At 44.9% G+C, this 17,328-nt stretch overlaps 2 pseudogenes; both read left to right on the top strand.

Annotated features, from left to right (window-relative positions):
• Positions 1–2,297: 2,297 nt before the first annotated feature.
• On the top strand, positions 2,298–3,350 carry LOC147988195 (uncharacterized; annotated as a pseudogene).
• A 166-nt stretch (positions 3,351–3,516) lies between these two features.
• Positions 3,517–5,227, top strand: LOC147988196 (uncharacterized; annotated as a pseudogene).
• The last annotated feature ends 12,101 nt before the right edge of the window (positions 5,228–17,328 follow it).

The raw sequence follows: 17,328 nt of genomic DNA on the forward strand, positions 1-17,328 counted from the left end.
AGTCTGTCTAAAGAACCATACATTCGAGATGCATTTTTTTTGCGAATTTTTTTTTCGATCTATTCATCAACTGTCAAGGCAGTAGAAAGAGCACTAGAAGTAAAAATTACATCTAGGTCCGTGGACCACCTAACGACGACTACAATCACTAGAGCGAGCCGAAGGCGCGCTGCCGTCATCGCCCCTTCATCATCAAAGCTGGGCAAACCTTGTAATAGTAGACAGTCGGGAATGCTTGTTTTATTGAATTATAATTATTAACTTAGGTGAAAGCATCAGATGAAGAATGCCGGATAGGGTTGCAAACACATATAGCGCGTGTAAAGAATCAGTCAATTGTACATGGTCAGAAATTTCCCAGGAAAAATTGTTGAGGTAGAAGTTTCACGCCAATGTTTTGGATAAAATCCTATATTTTTATAATTCATTATTTTTAGGTTAATTATATTTTTCAAAGAGAACATATCTAAAATGATTAAAATGAACTTAAATATTATTTGGATTTTCGTATGCCTACCTTAAGACGAGGTATGTCGTCCAGCTACACTCGAGTCTGCAATGCATGCTAGATAGTAGCCACGTTGCAAATCTAGCCAGGCTTGCATTTCCGACTATGATGCAACGGGAGAAAATATATATAGATAAGTATCGCTCATCTCGTATATTAAATTTTTGGTGAAAGTAAACCTAGAATAAGCTGGATACTGATATGAACATATATAGTTAGGCATAAAATACTAATGCTTATGACGGTGGTGCTAATGCTAGAGCTGGAGTAATGGAGGAGACGATTCTCCAGCTACAGATCGGTGGTGGTCGTCCAGCAGCCCATGTGCATGAGCGTGCGACTGACCCCTCCACCTTAGTTGCATAATTGCTGGTGTTCTATCACTTTCCCATTGCAGTGATCCCACCATGTCTTGCTAGTGTTTTTATCGCTTTCCCATGGCATCCGATGCTTTGTTAGAGGCGCCAAAGGAGATAAGATTTGGAGCCACCGCCAAGGAGACGCCTCATGTGGTCATGTAAAGCTCTCTTTTCATACATCGCCATAGTTTTCCAGCATAAGATTTACATCAAATAGGTTAAGGGGCCTGAACAAGACATAGCGACAACAAGAAAACCCAAGTACTAACAATCGCACACAATCCGCTCTTTCCGAGTTTCAATGTGATGCTGGGCCCCCGGCGTCGGGGGCACTTGTGGGCATGTTGCATTTTCATGTTTCGATAGTCACACCCGTGTGTTTGTCCGTGCCATTCCATTTTCACTTTTCACTTTCATATGTTTCTCTCACTCGAGGAATCCCCTCCTTGCCCTCTTCGTGCCTTACAAAGTTTAGGGTTGGGCACCAGTGACTCTCTTTGTCCCTTTCCCTCATCGGACACCATGATACAGGCTCACGCGGGCGCAGCGCATGCACGAGTCCGGTCGTGCCTGCTAGGCAATGGTTGGGTCCATCACGCAACCCGAGCCAGCATCGTGGCTTCAGTCTGGCGCGAGGCGTACACGCCGCTAGGTGTGACCCGACATGGCTTCGCGCGTAAGAAAGCGCACGGTGGTTCACTCGCGGGGCACGCCCGACACCGCCAAATGAAGGTGGCCCATGGCGCGCCGGGAGGTCCACCCATCACTGACCCCCCCCCCCCCCCCCCCCCCCGGTGCGTCGCCCGGCCGTGTCCGAGCTGTCCAGAAAGATCAAACGGTATGGAGCCACCCAAAGAGTCTCCCACCGCAAGACAACTGGCAACGGACGACCAACAGTCTCTCTTCGCCCCCGAGCAGCCCATGGAGGCATACCACAATATCCATATGATTACATGTATTTCACCTTTTTATTTTTTTGGAATTTGGACTTGGTATTGGCTATGTGCATTTAAGTTATGTAGAGGCCAAGTGTAATGCTTAAACCTTTTAAATAATAAAGTAACCTTTATCGAAAAGGAGCAGATCGATCAGGAGTAGAATAGCTAGAGGAAGCTAGATATGCATATGGTGGAGCACGATGTAAAAGAACTATGTCGGGATCATGGTCAGTTGCTTTGGCTTCGGTCGTGACGTGTCATTTGAAAGAACTCGGCAACGCAGTCTGGACCAACAATTGGTGTCTAGAGCAAGGTTAATCTTTTGGTAATGGGAGGTCATGTCAGATGACAAGAAGAACAAGGAGATTACGAAGTACTCCGATACAACTAAAGTAATTGTTGCTTCCATGAGGACCGATTATCCATGATTCGACTCTAGGGCGGTTAAGAAATGCACCATCTCTAGGCGGCTCTAGGCGGCGGTTCCGAGAAATGCGGACCGCCTCTAGGCGGCGGCTGACGGTGGCGCCGTGTTGGTCGCCGACGCCGCCGGCAAATTCTGGTTCCCGGTTCTCTTGCCTTGATTCATCCGACGCGGAGGCGGTGGCGCATACGGGTGATGTCTCCTCCCTCGACAACTCTTCTCTATTGTCTTCTGCAGTTCGCCGGAGGAAAACGGACGAGGAATTGGCTGACGAGTTCTGGGCGGACATCAGCTACCCTACTCCGGCGTCTAGGGTTTGGGAGAGACCGTCGGCTTGACGGGCAGGTGAGGTTTCTTGTGTTTGCAGGTCAGACAAGATCGAAGAACCCTCGCTGGTCTCAGTGGAGGGCGCGGTGGTCTCCTCCCCGGATGTGTTGGGCTCGGATGAGTCGTCGGCGATGGTTGTCGCGGCCACCCGCGGCGTCTCCGGGGTTCCCGGCCGGTCGAGGTCTCTGATCAAGCCGTGGATTGGTTCGATCTTGCCACCGCGGTTGTCGCCACCAAGAACACTCGGTGATCTCCTGCCGCGAGCATGTCTCGGCGATGGGAGGACCTCGCCGGAGTTCAGTGGGCCTGCGCTATCTTCAGGCCAGTCCTGGTGGGCCATCACAGCTTCGGATCCACCATCTGCGGCTACGCCAGGTCAGATCCTTGATCAAACGCATCCTGGGCGTCCGCTCCGGATGGTCAATCTCAGCCGTTGGCTCGGACACATGTGGAACAGGGCAGAGCAGGGAGCGAACCCTAGGTTCAACCGCTCCTTCGTGGCTGTCGTTGGCTCTCCTACGATGACGCGCGGCGATCCATCCGCGCCATCGGGCACCTCCACCGGCCACCAACACCATCCGCCTCCAAGTTCTTCTCACCCGTCTACTTCTCCGCCGAGTGGCGCTCCTGGCTTCGCCCCGGGTGTCTACCAACCGGTGCAGGTCGCGCAGCCATATGCGACGCCGGGACCTTTCGTGCCGGCGCAGCATCCGCCGGTGCAGCAGTCCTCGGCGTATCAGGCACAGTTTCAGCAGCCGTTTTTCGCTACCTCGGGTCAGTTCTTGCAGCAGTAGCCGTTTCTCCTTCAACCGATGGGTGGCTTCGTGCAGCAGCAACAACATCAGGCAGCGTTTCAATCCGTGGTGAACAACTATGTGTAGCAATCTGGTACTCCTGCCGGGGTGCAGATGGTTGCCGGCTTCAGCGGCCCGCCACATAACCCAGCTACCACCGGAGTCCATGCCGCTGCACGTCCTCGGAAACCAAAGGGTAGCAAGGGTGGTCGTCATAGAGCTCACCATGGTGCAGTATTGCCATCTAACACTACTCCATCTGTGGCCCCTATGCTGCCGCCCTTGGTACAGTTGCCCGCTTTGGCCACTTCTTCAATAATGGCAGGGGTTATGGGCAGAACGCTCCTATGCAGTTGAGCTCGATGCAACAGCAGCCTACGCCTACGATTCAACCTTCAGGGGCAGCCGAGGTTGCAGCAAGTCCTAAGAAGGTGTGGTGCTCTGAGTGCCAATCTTCAGGGCACAAAAATGATGACTGCGAGACACAACAGTATTGTTTCATTTGCAACAAGACTAATCACCCGATGACTATGCAGCGCTGCCCTGCTCTCAAGATGCCGAAGCCGGTAGCGATGCTGTGTGGATATGGAACTGAAAGTATGGCCTTCTTTTAGATGCCCGACAATGTCAGCAGGGAGGATCTTTCACCATAGGATTCACTCACGGCATTGGTATCTATTTCTGGTGGCTCTATAACTCCCAGTATCGTGGAGGCAGAAGTTGCTAAGATTGCTCTGTACCAACTGCAGTGGACGTGGGAGGCCATACCGCATGGCGAGGATGCTTTTCTCATGTCCTTCCCGAGTGAGGCAGTTCTACAGACGGTGACTGGGTTTGTAGTTTTCTTCAAGTCTCACAATGTCACTATCGAGTTTAAGCCTTGGAAGTCAGAGGAGATACCACACCGTTTCGATCTAATACCTATTTGGGTGCACATGCATGGGGTGCCTCACGCTCTCCAACACTTCTTGGGTCTTTGGACGGTTGGCTCGGTGATTGGCACTACTCTTGACGCCGATCTTCTTTGTTTACGTCGGAGAGGAATTGTTCCTATCCAGGTAGCAGTGCTGAACCTTGATGCTTTCAAATGCAGCACAATTGATTCTCGGTCTACCGATATGGTGGTTCAAAGGAAAGGTTATGAGTTCCGGTACAGTCTGGAAAAATCATTCTTCCGTGTTGATAGTGATTTTGTGCCTCGAGTCTGGGAGCACGACGATGATCCAGGGGGCGACAAGGGGCATGACAGGGAGTATACAGTGAAGACCAACGATCCAAACAAGATGTCCAAACCCACTTCATCATCCAACAACCCTTCGGCCCCTCCTACCATGGGCGGAGTGGTGCCAATGCAGATGGCCATTGTCGTCACACCGCTGAACCCTCATCGAGGCTTTCCTGCCATGGCTGCTTCTTCATCATTAAAGGGGTCTTCTTCGTCGGAGTCGGTTACTTCGTCTAAGGCTGCTCCTCGGACAATGTCGGCACCCTGGTCTTTGACGCCGTCGACACCGACTCACTGGTCGGCACCGCCTCTCGACAAGGGGAGTCACGCGCGCCCCATACCTAAGGGGTTGGCACCTGCCGTGGTGATTGCGAGCGCTCCATCGTCGCCACCATCGCCTGCACCTGTCTCTTTGACTCGACGGGGAGTGATCTCCTCCCCGTCCGTTCGAGCTGGCTAGGTGTCTGCCATGGCGGAGCTGTGCGCGCTGTCATCTACTCCTCCGTCACCGGGGTGGGGGCGTCGGCTTCCGGACTCGAGGAGGTTGAGGAGCAGCCCCCGCGATCTTCTTCTTCATCCCTGCAACAGTCTACTCCGCCTCTTGGGGTCGCCGGGACGGGCTCGGCAGCCGAGGTTTCTCCTTCGCCGTTGAGGCGCAGCGGGCATCATTACGTCGGGACTGGCAGTTCAGCAGACACCGATGATGACTCTATGGTGAAGGCCATGCGTAGGACGGATGTCCGCAACCTCGACTTCGAAGGTACCCCCTCTCGCAAATCTTTTATGTCTTTTGATAAATCCAAAGTATCTTCAAATATCACTAGACTTGGAGTGTCACTAGGACGTAATGAGAAAGAGATAGATTTTTCGGTTAAGGCTCTTAAACAAGTGGAGTTCGACCGGCTTACGGTTGCTCCTAAGTTGTCGAGCTTTGTTGACCCTCTCGTGTTAGATGAGGAGGATGAGGATGTTGATGCCAATCACGAAGGCAAGCTTCTCTCTCATTTTGTTGAAGACACGACATAAGTAGACCTTGAGGATACTGTACGCGACACTACGCTTTGTGAGCTTGTCGCGTCGGTGCGTAAGAATAATTCTAACTCAACATAGAAAAGAGGACACTCTTCTAAGAAGGCAAAGGTCTCTAAACAAAAAATTGGTTCAGCATGAGAGGCATGTTTTGGAATAGCAGAGGCCTTGGTGACTTGGCTAAACACAAACACATTGCTGATTGTGTAAAAGATCATGTGTTGGACTTTGTGGCTATCACTGAGTCGGGCAAACATGACTTTCCGACACGTAATCTGGACCACTTTTCATGTGGTTTTGATTACGAATGGCACGTCTTACCGCCGACCGGGAGGTCGGTGGAATAGTGCTAGGTATTAACTCTACGTACTTGAAACTATTGTCCACGTCAAAGGGGGAGTATCATATCAAATTCCACCTTCGAAACAAGTCCGACAACTTCCTTTGGAGTCTGGTGGCTGTATATGGCGTTGCTCAAGAGGAGTTTAAGTCTGCATTTCTAAAAGAACTTGTTAATACCTGTCGAGACAATCCCCATCCTATGTTAATGGGGGCGGTTAATATCCTTCGATATCAGCAGGAAAAAAGCAATGACCGGTTTGATACTAGGTGGCCTTTCCTCTTTAATGTTGTTATAGACAGCTTGTTTGAGGGAGATCACGATGTCTGGTCGTCAGTACACTTGGGCCAATAACCGATCAGTGCCAACCTTTGAAAAACTTGACCGAGTGCTAGTTACCACCGACTAGGAATATGAATATCCCCTAGCCTCGGTTCAGGCACTATAAAGAATTGAGGCCTTATCGGATCACGCTCCTTTGCTAACCGATTTTGGACAACCAATCCCAAGTTCTAACCGTCACAAGTTTAAATTTGAACTGGTATGGCTCACTAGAGAGGGATTTCATGACCTCGTTAAGAAAGTGTGGGCGTGTCAACCTCGCGATAACACACCCATTCAACGATGGAATAATCGGATTCGTGCCTTGCGTCAATTCCTTCATGGATGGGCCAAGCATACTGTTGGCATCTACAAAAAAGAAAAATTGCGACTATCTACCTTAATTGATTCCCTTGATAAAATAGCGTAGGTGAGGCCTCTGTCTGCTGTCGAGATTGAGCAAAAAAACAATATAAATGAGTAGATTGCCTGCCTATTACGCGAGGAAGAGATTAAATGGTACCAACGTTGCAAGGCGGATTCGCTTGTACAAGGTGATGATAATACGAAATACTTTCAAATGCTAGCCAATGGCAGACATAGAAAGAAACGCATATTTGCCCTTGGCCAGGAGGAAGGCCGAATTGAGGGGGACGCACCACTTAGAACTTTCATTACTAAGTATTACAAGGAGCTTTTTGGACCTTCAGCTGAAACAAATTTTCAGTTGGATGAATCTGTTATCATGACATTCCTCAAGTTACGGAAGCGGAAAATGAATTCCTAACCTCCCCGTTCTCTGAGGAGGAAATTCGAACTGCGGTGTTCCAAATGGAACACAACAAAGCTCCGGGACCGTATGGCTTTCCCGCAAAGTTCTATCAATGTTTCTGAGACGTGATTAAGGCAGACTTGGTTCAGTTGTTTAACCAATTGCATACTGAAGACCTTGATATTTCTTGTTTAAACTTTGGGGAAATTATCCTCTTGCCTAAGATTAAGGAGGCTAGTCGTATTCAACAATATCGACCGATTTTCCTTCTGAATGTAAGTTTTAAAATCTTTACGAAGGTCGCAACTAATCGGTTGAACGGGGTGGCTGACCATGTTGTAAAACCCACTCAAACAACATTTATGCAAGTCCGCAACATATTAGATGGAGTGGTCGTCCTGCATGAAACTATAGATGAGCTTCATCGGAAAAAGTTGAATGGTGTCATTCTTAAAATAGATTATGAAAAAGCCTACGATAAAGTTAAGTGGCCCTTTCTGTTGCAAAATTCGCGCATGAAGGGGTTTTCACCAAAATGGTGTCATTGGGTAGAGAGCTTTGTTTCTGGAGGCAGTGTGGCCATAAAAGTTAATGATGGCGTTGGCAACTCTTTTCAGCAAGGAAGGGGCTTCGCCAAGGGGACTCCGCTTCTCCTATTTTGTTTAACATTGTGGCCGACATGCTAGCTGCCCTTGTTGAGCAGGCTAAGCTAGACGGTCAAATTAGTGGTGTCATTCCACACTTGGTAGAAGATGGTCAATCTATTCTCACTACAAGAAATATGTCAACTTGTGACCACCACTATTGGTCACTGAATGGTCACAAATTTCCATTTATGACCTTTTTGTGACCAAAAACATAAGGTCAAAAGCTGGCCGTCGTAAACTGACTATGGCGACCTTTCTTCTGGAATGGTCGCAAACGTTTATGACCAAAATATGTCCACTGTGGCGTTTTGGTCACTAGCAACCTCCGCAGGCCATGTAGGCATCCAGCGTGGCAAGCTGATGTGGTACAAGATTCAGCCCGGCCCATTAATTCAGCCTATTAGTGTTTTTTTCTCATATTAATTTTGGCTAGGTAGATGGGCCAAGCCCAGCAATTAAGCCTTCTCATTTTTGGGCCGTGGCCTTTTCGGCTAGACAGTTTTATTTTTCTTTATTCAAAAAATTCCTCTAGTTAGATGGGTCCCAATGGTCAAGTTCTAGTAAGTGGGCCCCTTTTGTCAATGCCTTTTTCTTCTGATTTTGATTTGACAGTAAATAAATAATCAATATTTAAATCAGCACATACATAAAACATAAGAAATACTTCAAGTAACAGCAACCAGAATCAATCTGTATACAATGACAATCAATGTTACAATCTCTACAAATATTGGGATCCTGCTCCAGGTACAAATTCTACTAGTGTAAAAACACATATACAAGTAGAATCACTATTAAACATATGCAGTGACAATCGGCACAAACTGGGTCCCTGCTCCAATCATATTAAACATATGCACGACTCAATGGGCGACCATACTTGACTAGGCCATGACCTTCATTACACTGGACTAACAGAATGACAATATGAACTATCAGCATGCCTTCCACGGTTGCCCTGTTACATGAACCAGAAGAGAAGAATCAAAAAATTTGGGGCCAATATATTATGAACAAACCAATCAAAAAACAAACAAGTTCTTTAGAATGATAAGACAAATTCAGCTAGTACAATGCTTTCATTCTCCAGCAAGTTAAAATGAGATAATCATTCATACAAGAAAGGTGACGAAAGAAAATAGAGCATTTTACTCATAGCATGCAAAGTATCAATATTCTGATAAACATATACAAGTGTAAATGTCAACTATCTTACACCCAAATGAATGACTGCTTGTGGAAGAAATATGTTAAACCAGGTTAGTTGTAACGGAGAGGGGCTGACTTACATTGGCCATAGTGGTCGATTGTGGCCTGAACAAATCTGTTGTAGTCGTCTGGGTCTGCGACGTCCCCGAGGAGAATGATCACGTCCGGCGCGCCGAGCTCGAAGGCGCGGTCGGCGACCTGCCACAGGCTCCACTCCCTCCTTGCTACCAGGGCAAGGCATGCCCCCTTGGCAACGTACTGGTAAGCCAGCTACTGCATGCAGAAGAGAAGATCCCAAGTTGTTTGGAGTTAACAACGAAAGTACTGTATAATGTTTAGAACATGTATATTCAATATGACAAGTAGAAAAGCAGAGTTCTAGCAGAGTAGCATAAGAAGCAGAGGAATTCCAATTCTGTAACAAGAGGAAACGGAGTTGTCCTGTGCAACAAGAGGAATTCTGATTCTTTAACAAGAGGTAGAATTAGCATCACTAGCTCTGTTGCTGTTGTTTGCATATTACTTAAGTAGTTGTCTGCCTAAGCAAATAGAGAGGTATATGTAGCAAGAACACACAGTGTGATGACAGTATGAGTGCACTATAACTCTGGAAGTAAAAAGAACATAAATTCATTTGGGCTGATTTGGACACAGCCAAGAAAAACTTCTTACAAATAAATTCATGGAAGCATATCATCCTTTTAGTCCCTCACTCATATCTCCTAGTAGTATTACATAATGCCTAGTGAGTGATCTAGCAATGTACTGTACAAGAGAGTATATATGTGTACGGATTCCTGCAGCCAGCTTCTATCAGTAACATGCATGTATATATTGAAGTAAACGTAACAGAGAGTATCTTTGGAAGCATTCAAAATATATTCAATGTTGGAGCTGCATCTTACAACTCAAGGAGCCACATGAAATCCATGGAAGGACCTTACTGTGACAATTCACTTGTATAGTCCTGCCTCATGTGCATAATGCCGTTGCAAACAATTTTCATAGTGTATGTATATATATATATATATAGAAAGAAGCGCTTGATCAACAAGCTGCTGTAATAGTGTGTGTGTGTGTATATATAGTGTATATATATAGATAGATAGTGCACCAATAATTTTTTAGAAGGTAACTGAACTTCTGTGCACACATTTAGATAGAAAGAAGCGCTTGATCAACAAGCTGCTGTAATAGTGTAGATATAGAAATGCTAACAACATGAATGTTCCATCAGGCCATGATCAACTACTCCAAACCATTACATGCTTTGCAAGAAAATAATAGAAAAAGTAATCAGCAGATGACACAATGAACAAGTGAAGGCTTTAAATATCTCCCTGTCAAAGATTCAAGTCGATGAAGACATGCAGTACAAGGAGGAGCAGCCTTGCATCATCATTTGCTCAGATCGACACTGGAAAGTGTGCTGCTATACCATGATCAGAACCTGCACGACACAGCCTCTCTGTCCCCCACCTCAACTCGCCCATGCTGCTACTGCAGTTGGATGTAAGTGTGTAAATACAACATACTTTGCATTATGTATCTAGACTATAGCATCTTGCAGCTAGCAGTACATGAATTCAACTCAGTAGTATAATAAACATCCGCTGGAAGTTGTCAGCTCAAACATGTCTTAGTTTTTTCAGAGAAAATAGGCAGGAATTAAGACCCAAATGTGCATGTATAACCAAAACCTATAACAACCAGAAGCTATCAGAATAAATCATAGAGGCTGGCCGAACTAATTGGCGCACTCAAACGATACAAGAGAGCGGCCCGGTGAACAACTAAGCAAGCATACACAGCAAGTAAAACTACATCACCAAGGCAAGTCATGCACAAATTGTTGACAGTAAGATGCAGGGACATGTTAATTTAGTGTTCAGCAGCATCGTCAAGCCACATTAACTCTGTGAAACAATACAAATCAATGGTGATGTTGAATCATGTACAATAAATGTCCAAATCAGACTATGAAATATCTGTGACAACAGACAAATGATCACCGCATGGTCATATCAAATCAACTGCAGCCTAGCTATAACTATCAGGCACACCAAGAAAAATTTGCACAGAAACTATCAACAAAGATGCAGCAAGGAATGGAGGAATGGATGGTCACCGTTACTGAAGTTGATGCTTCAGGAGCCCGCCAGCGTGGTGGTTCAGGTGGTCGAGGAAGAAGAGGAGCATTACTGCATAATCATCATGAAACATAGCTGGACACTTCACCTGTGTTAAGAACCAAGCAAATGGTAGTATAAGCACACGATGCACAAGTATATTAAACGGAGCAGAAAACTGCGTGTGCTGTGTTTAATCCCTCGACATGAACATTTCAGCTTCAGTTGGGTTTTACTTCAGTATGTCATCTGAAGAAAAAGGGGACATGTTTTTGTTCCATTATTTCGTTCACTAGATTAGTGTTCACCATTGATTTGTAAATCTAGTCCATTTGAGCACTGTGAAGACAGAGCAATCCAAACTGCTATTACTAATTAATTCTAATCTCAGAGAACAAGATACCACGAGATGAATGATGGCACTCAAATTCTAATCTCACATAGATAAAATTCATTGCCATAGTAAATTAGTAACATTATATCTTCACTTGGGTATATATAGTAAGTCAAGTTTGTTCTTATAAGCAAGTGTTCACGGGTTACCCTTAACATGGCTGTTTAACTTATACTTAAATGTGAACAAACAGTACATATCAGAATCATGGATTTGATTTAAAGTGTCAGCTATGGATAAAATCATGCACAATCCAATATAACCAGAACAACTGCAACCAGAGTAGGACGTTGACATACCTGAAAAGCCCGGCGACCTTCGGCAGAAATCAACAGGAGCAACGGACGGATCCAGGGTTGTTGCAGCTCCTCCGTGTGGGCGCTCAGGAGGAAGTGACCTTCGTCGGTGAGCTGCAGCTGCGTGGGGAAGGGAGTCAAGCACGCATCAGCATCATGGTTGGATCAAATGAAATCAATCCAAGAGGATAGGGGAAGATGGGCACCTTGAATGGAAGATGCACACCTCCATGGACAGGAAGAAGCAGATCACCACCGGTGGTGGTGAGCTCCATGGCATGGCGCAGCAGATGATGGGCTCCTTGGACATCGCTCGTCTCGTACCCCTCCGGGTCGCGGGGTGTAGGCCGGCTCCGAGGTGTAGGATGGGCGGGCCGCGAGGTTGGTCGAGGACGAGGGGGCGAGGGGAGAGTAAGGGCGGCGGTGAAGGTGGGTGGCGGCGAGGATCTGAGGGGTGGGTGGTGGCGACGAGGGGGATGAGAGGGTTCTGCATCGGGGGCGAGGATCTGAGGGGTGCGTGGCGGCGACGAGGGGACAAGGGGGTTCTGCATCGAGGTGGGGAGGGGAGATGTGGTGGAGGTGGGTGGCGGCGAGGGCAAAGGTGGGTGGCGGCGAGGGGAGGGGTGGGTGGCGGCGAGGGATCTGGATGGGGGAGGGTGACGGGAGGGGCTGCTACCAGCCTGGGCAGCGGGAGGGGCTGCTGCTGCCTGCCCCCGAGCCGCGGCGGGGAGGGCGGCTGCTGCGTCGCCGGGATCTCGCCGGACGTTGGTGTGCTGGTCACGGGGATCGGCGGCTGGAGGTGGCGGCGGCAAGGGAGGAAGCTAGGGTTCGCGCAAGAGAGAGGGGTTGGGTGGGGTTCGAGCTTGAGGGGAGAGGGGTGGGGTTCGCTCAGGAGAGAGGGTTTGGGTGGGGTTCGCGGTGGTGGGATGGATGGACGGAAGGATGGACAGATGGATGGATGTATGGATGAACGGATGTTCTCCATGTCAGCGATCCATGCCACAACTGACTCCACCAATCAGGATTAAGCCTACATAATTTGGTTTTTTCTTTTGTTTCTCTTATATTTTTTACCCTCTTATTTCGGGTAACATTCAACATATTGCCTTCTTATAGTTTGTTAAAATTAACCAACAATGTGCACATGTGTGTATCTTGGGATGACAAACAATGTTGATTTGGAGGTTTTCTTTTTCACAGCGCAAAAAAAAATCATTTCCATTTTCCGAGTGCCCAAAATGAGTTTTTTTGTGAAGGACCTACCAAATAATTGTTGCAAAATTAGACCAAATTATTTGTCTAAAATACTAGGTCATATTTAATGCACAATTGACTAGATGGTTGAGTGTCAAAAGTTTTAATCCACCTCTGGTGAAAAAGACAAATTTTCGCCGATTCAGCTAGAAGCGGGTCAAATTTGAACTGTAGCTACCTCATAGTTTTCTCTTTATTTTTTCCAAAAATCATTTCTAGGTAGATAAGTATCTATTTAATCAAAGAAACACCAAAAAAATTCCAAGATTCAACCACTAGCTAGGAATGGTTATTCCCGCCGTTTTGACCGCATTTTGAAACGGGCATAAAAAATTCAAAAAAAATCAACAAATTGGGAAACCTTCGCATTGTGTCATTATATGTGGCCAAGTTCCCAGGAAAAATAACAAACTTGTAATACGACAATTATTTTAAAAAAGTGTTCTCAGAAACGAGCTATCACGTGTGGAGATCAATGACTTTCAAGCCAAATGATCAATCTTATGGCCACATTCATGGCATAGTTTGTTCAAATGATCTCATATTGTGCACAATGGTGCATATTGGAATAGCAAACAATGTTGCCTAAGAAAGTTTTCATTTTCGTTGGACGAAAAAACCATTTTCCATTTTTCGAGTGCCCAAAAGGAGGGTTTTTTGTGAAGGACCTCCCAAATAATTGTTGCAAAATTGGACCAAATCATTTTTCTAAAATACTAGGCCATATTTAATGCACAATTGACAAAATGGTTGGGTGTAAAAAGTTTTGATCCACCTCTCGTGAAAAAGACAAATTTCCGCCGATTCAGTTGGAAGCGGGTCAAATTTGAACTGCAGCTGTCTCATAGTTTGCTATTTATTTTTTACAAAAATCATTTCTAGGTACATAAGTACCTATTTAATCAGAGAAACACCAAAAAAATTCCAAGATTCAACCGCTAGCTAGGAACGGTCATTCCCGCCGTTTTGACCGCATTTTGAAACGGGCATAAAAAATTCAAAAAAATCAAAAAATTGGGAAACCTTCGCATTGTGTCATTATATGTGGCCAAGTTCCCAGGAAAAATAACAAACTTGTAATACGACAATTATTTTAAAAAAGTGTTCTCAGAAACGAGCTATCACGTGTGGAGATCAATGGCTTTCAAGCTAAATGATCAATCTTATGGCCACATTCATGGCATAGTTTGTTCAAATGATCTCATATTGTGCACAAGGGTGCATATTGGAATGGTAAACAATGTTGCCTAAGGAAGTTTTCATTTTCGTTGGACGAAAAAACCATTTTCCATTTTTCGAGTGCCCAAAAGGAGGTGTTTTGTGAAGGAACTACCAAATAATTGTTGCAAAATTGGACCAAATCAATTTTATAAAATACTAGGACATATTTAATGCACAATTGACAAAATGGTTGGGTGTAAAAAGTTTTGATCCACCTCTCGTGAAAAAGACAAATTTTCGCCGATTCAGCTGGAAGCGGGTCAAATTTGAACTGTAGCTGCCTTGTAGTTTGCTATTTATTTTTTCCAAAAATCATTTTTAGGTACATAAGTATCTATTTAATCAGAGAAACACCAAAAAATTTCAAGATTCAACCACTAGCTAGGAACGGTCATTCTTGTCGTTTTGACCGCATATTGAGACGGGCATAAAAAATTCAAAAATAATCAAAAAATTGGGAAACCTTCGCATTGTGTCATTATATGTGGCCAAGTTCCCAGGAAAAATAACAAACTTGTAATACGGCAATTATTTTAAAAAAGTGTTCTCAGAAACGAGCTATCACGTGTGGAGATCAATGGCTTTCAAGCCAAATGATCAATCTTATGGCCACATTCATGGCATAGTTTGTTCAAATGATCTCATATTGTGCACAAGGGTGCATATTGGAATAGCAAACAATGTTGCCTAAGGAAGTTTTCATTTTCGTTGGACGAAAAAACCATTTTCCATTTTTCGAGTGCCCGAAAGGAGGTTTTTTGTGAAGGAACTACCAAATAATTGTTGCAAAATTGGACCAAATCATTTTTATAAAATACTAGGACATATTTAATGCACAATTGACAAAATGGTTGGGTGTAAATTTTTTTGATCCACCTCTCGTGAAAAAGACAAATTTCCGTCGATTAAGTTGGAAGCGGGTCAAATTTGAACTGCAGCTACCTCATAGTTTGCTATTTATTTTTTCCAAAAATCATTTCTAGTTACATAAGGACCTATTTAAGCATAAATACATGGTTTGGTGGTGATACGTCGAGGTTTGGGCGGTGGCTGAGGGCCCCAACTCTAGAGCGCGTAAACTCGCATGCCCGTCGCGTGGTCACCGCGTGACCGTAATGTTGCCATGTGTTCTGGGCGGCCTAGGCATGTCTAGTGGGTTGGGCACTCCCCAGTTTGGTGCTAGGAATAAAATTACAACATAAGATTCTCACGAGGAGACCGATCGATGCTCAAACATGAATTAGCAGCCAAGTGTTTGATTAGCGGTACGGGAAATGCACATGGACAATGGCAGTGAGTTTTGGCTGAGGATGATCATCTACTAAGGAGAATGTCTTCACAAATTTTTAGCTCAAAAGGAGGATCCTAGGTGGTACTTGCTTTGCAAAGTACCACGCTAGACAAAAATATGAATGTTGAAGCTGGGCTCAAAATAATGAATGGATTGAGCTGAAATTTTGTGGAGGATGGTTATTTGGGCATAGGAAAGCATTGTAGAAAATTGATATCATTTGGACATGCCAAAGTAGTACTTCCTTCACAATGCTCTTCTATGGACAGAAACTTGGGAAAACTAGTGAGAGAGATTCGATGAATGAAATGAGCTCAAAATTGGTGTAGGTAAGTTACTTAGGTATGGTCATGCGCTGGTAAATTTTCAGATCATTTGGGTAAGCCTAGCTAGTACTTACTTTACAAAGCTTCTCTCGAGGTAGAAACTTTGGAAATTTCCCGAGAAAGATTTACTTGGAAAATTGAGCTGAATATTATCATGTGGCAATGATTTGGGTATGGAAGAGTGCCCGAAAAGTTTGAGGATAATAGGAGGGGTCTATATAACACTTGCTTTGCAACGTGCCAATTTGGCCATAAAATATAAATTGAACCTGGGCTCACATAGATGAATTTACTGAGCTGCAATTTGGAGGAGGGTGATAATTTGGGCATATGAAGAAACTGTATAAATTTCATGTCATTTAGAGATATAAAAAAGGTACTTCCTTCACAATGCTTCTAGGTGGACAAAAACTTTGGAAATTTGCCGAGGAAGATTTGCTAGGCAAATGGAGCTGAATTTTGTCATGCGGTAATGATTTGGATAGGAAAGAGTGCCCAAAAATTCCTAGGGCAATCAAGAATATATAAATAGCACTTCCTTCATAAAGTGTTGTTGTGAACATAATAGGAAAATGAATATTGTTGAATTAGTTTTGAACTAGGCAAGGAAGGATTTTACATATTTGATGAATATATGACCCAAAGAATTTATGAGATTTTTTTGGGAATTTTGGGAATGATAGAAATATAGGTTGCTTCACAACCTAGGGCAAAAACTGCCACATGGACATGACACATAGGCAAAACTGATGAGATGGCGCCTAGTCATCACAACCCACCACAATCTACAAGGCTATGACCATCTATATTGGTCATGATCAGCAAGAAATAAGGCAGCAGACTAGCACTGTTTGCTTTGTGACCATTTCGTGTAAGGAAATTACGACCTTTTTGACCAAAATGGTCGCAATGGTTTAGGGTTTGGAGCCCCCTAAACAGATTTTGACCAATTGATCTAAAATGATCAGAGATTTATGACCAATTCTTCGAGGGTCACTGACAGAAGGTCATAAGTTGACATATTTCTTGTAGTGTCTACAATATGCAGATCACACTATCCTATTCTTGGATCATGATCTAGACAAGGCAAGAAATCTCAAGTTGCTCTTATGTGCTTTTGAGGAACTTTCTGGTCTCAAAATTAATTTTTGTAAGAGCGAACTTTTTTGCTTTGGCGATGCTGCACAATCAGCACCTGAGTATGCTGAGATTTTTGGATGCCAGCACGGGCAGTTTCCTATTCGATATCTAGGTATTCCCATACACTATCAGCGTTTAACTATCGCTGAGTGGAAGCATGTGGAAGAGAGACTTGAGAAACATTTAGCCATTTGGAAGGCCAAACTCTTGTCTTATGGGGGACATTTGATCTTGATCAATTCTGTCCTAAGCAACATGGTTTTATATATGTTGTCATTCTTCCACCTACCGAAAGGGGTTCTCCAGCGACTAGACTACTTTAGATCCAGATTTTTTTGGCAGTGCGATAACGAATCCAAGAAATATCGACTGACTAGGTGGAGC

This window comes from Triticum urartu, chromosome 1A (genome assembly GCF_056163025.1).
Source record: "Triticum urartu cultivar PI428250 chromosome 1A, HENAU_Tu73, whole genome shotgun sequence".
NCBI lineage: Eukaryota > Viridiplantae > Streptophyta > Magnoliopsida > Poales > Poaceae > Triticum > Triticum urartu.